Genomic DNA, 2,500 nt, shown 5'->3' on the forward strand with positions numbered 1-2,500 from the left:
ACACCACCTGGCTGCTGCTGTTCCAGTACCTCGGCCCGCTCCTGCTGGTCCTGCTCTGTTACGTCGGGTCTTCCTGCGTCTCCGGCGCCGCCAGGACACGCTGGACCGGGCCAGGACCCCCGAGAACCAGCGCGTGAGTACCAGCCGCCGCATCAACGTGATGCTGGCGGTCCTGGTCTCGGCCTTCAGCCTGTGCTGGCTGCCGCTGACGGTCTTCAACGCCGTGTCGGACTGGTACCACGAGGCTCTGCCCGTCTGCCAGCACAACCTGCTGTTCTCGCTCTGCCACCTGCTGGCCATGCTCTCCACCTGCGTCAACCCCGTGATCTACGGCTTCCTCAACTCCAACTTCAGACAGGAGGTCAGGGAGGGGCTGCTACACTGCCGCTGTCGCCCCCTGGAGGACAACTACCAGCACTTCGCCTTGTCCACTGTGCCTGCGGAGGTGTCGCGCACCTCCGCGTCTCTGCGCCGAAACTACAGGAACCATCCCACCTCAGCTATGGGTCAGATTGGTTTTGAGTGATTGATTGATTGATTGATTGATTGATTGATTGATTGATTGATTGATTGATTGATTGATTGATTGATTGATTGATTGATTGATTGATTGATTGATTGATTTTTGGAATTGGAATTCCCCCCTTCCAATTCAGTCACCTGTCCTTAACTCCTCCATCCCAACCTCAACCTTGTCAGTTGTCAACAAATGCACATGCGAGGCGTAACAGGCGTCTCTCAGCGTTTTACGACAATGGTACTGTGGTTGTAATGGCTCTAGTGGCCTTTAGGGGCCGCTAAACTGGACCGCTACATAACAGGGCTTTAATATTAGCCAGACAAAGAATCATGTTATTGACATGTCAGCAACAGCAATTTTAACAAAATGCATGATCATATCTGATGAAGGGTCAAAAAGCCTTGTATTTACGGCACTACAATAACATATAAACTACAATACCATATAAACTCAACCAATTAATCTGAGACTATGAATGGTGTCAACATTAATATTACTGCTACACTGGCGAAGCGCTTCATTGTCTCCTAACTTACACCTGATGGAATTTACATAGAAACACACACAGACTGGACGTTCAACGAGATTTTTTTTGGGGGGGGGGCACAAAATCCATCAAGTGTAAATTAGGGGGGCTCCGGGGAAGGAAGGTTAGGAACCCCTGCTCTAGGACAATGTACACATCATGTGCTTAATGTAGTAACAACGCAAAAGCGTGTCTTGGTGATGTGTCACGCATGATGTGTTATTGTAAAAACGCTCAGTTTTATAGAAATGTAAAAAGCCAAATGTTAACTGGTATATTAGATTTAGATATATTTGTATTAAATCAAATAATTATTTATTCATACACTGCACTGTAACTTTTATTGCTGTATTTTATTTTTCCTGCATTTTGTTTTAAATGTTCTGCAAAGTACAAGAGAATGTCACTAGCACGACTTGAGGGAGGAAGAGAAAGAAGGAAATGTGTGTTGGAAATGGAGAAGTTGTATTTTTGGTGCAAGGTGTGCCTCGTGACACAACAGTAGGCCACTGACAGCTGATGAGGTCCCTTGCTCAGAAAGGATGTTTGAGGCACTGGTGAAAAGCCAGCGAGCAACTATACAGAAGGACATTGTACGTAAGTGAGTGGAGAGAGAGAAGGTTTCAGTATGTGATAAAGAAAAGAGTGTCCTTTTTTGCATTTCGTTTTATATGACCTTTTATGTGTTGCACTTTGTCTTGATGCTTTTAATGTCTCATTTAAACAACGGTTAGTTCTGGTTCTTGATTCTGATTGGCTGGAAGCCGTGTTAAAATACTTTGCAACACACACCTGGGACCGCATATCATTCCATTTTCAGTATTAACGCGCCTCCCATTTGATCCAATGCATTGTGGTTGTTGTTGCTTGGCAACCCTTTTGTTAGGGGAACTATTTTGCTCGGCGGAATTGAGGGAATGATGCTTCGGTTTGAATAAATGTTAATATTTTACATCGCTGTGTGTTTATTTTACACTAATAGCTGTAGTAACCGTTGTATAAAAGCAATAAACCACTCAAGGCCGTGTGTTATAGTGATTTTATAACTCCGCTTCGCGTCGGGCCTAACAACGCCCCCTAGCTGTTATAAAATCACTATAACACACGGCCTCTCATGGTTTATTGCTTAAGTAAAGCACTTTGAATTGCCTTATTGCTGAAATGTGCTTTACACATTAACTGGCCTTGCCTTGCCTTGCCTTGGTAACAATGTGAAGTATTTTGTACCAAATGTACCCATTTATACCAGTGCTCATTCTCTGCTCTTGCATCTGTGCTCTTTTCTTGCTGTATGGAGGGTGAGGTTTTAAATTGTTCCATGGGTGCTTCCTTCTATGTTAAAGAACATGGGTTCCCAAACTGTGAGGCGGGCCTCCCCTGGGGGGCCCCAAAGAAATTCAGGGGAGGCGCGGAGGGATGGTTAAAAAAAAAAAAAAAAAAAAGGGAAACATGTT

This window comes from Borostomias antarcticus (genome assembly GCF_949987555.1).
Source record: "Borostomias antarcticus genome assembly, chromosome: 2".
NCBI lineage: Eukaryota > Metazoa > Chordata > Actinopteri > Stomiiformes > Stomiidae > Borostomias > Borostomias antarcticus.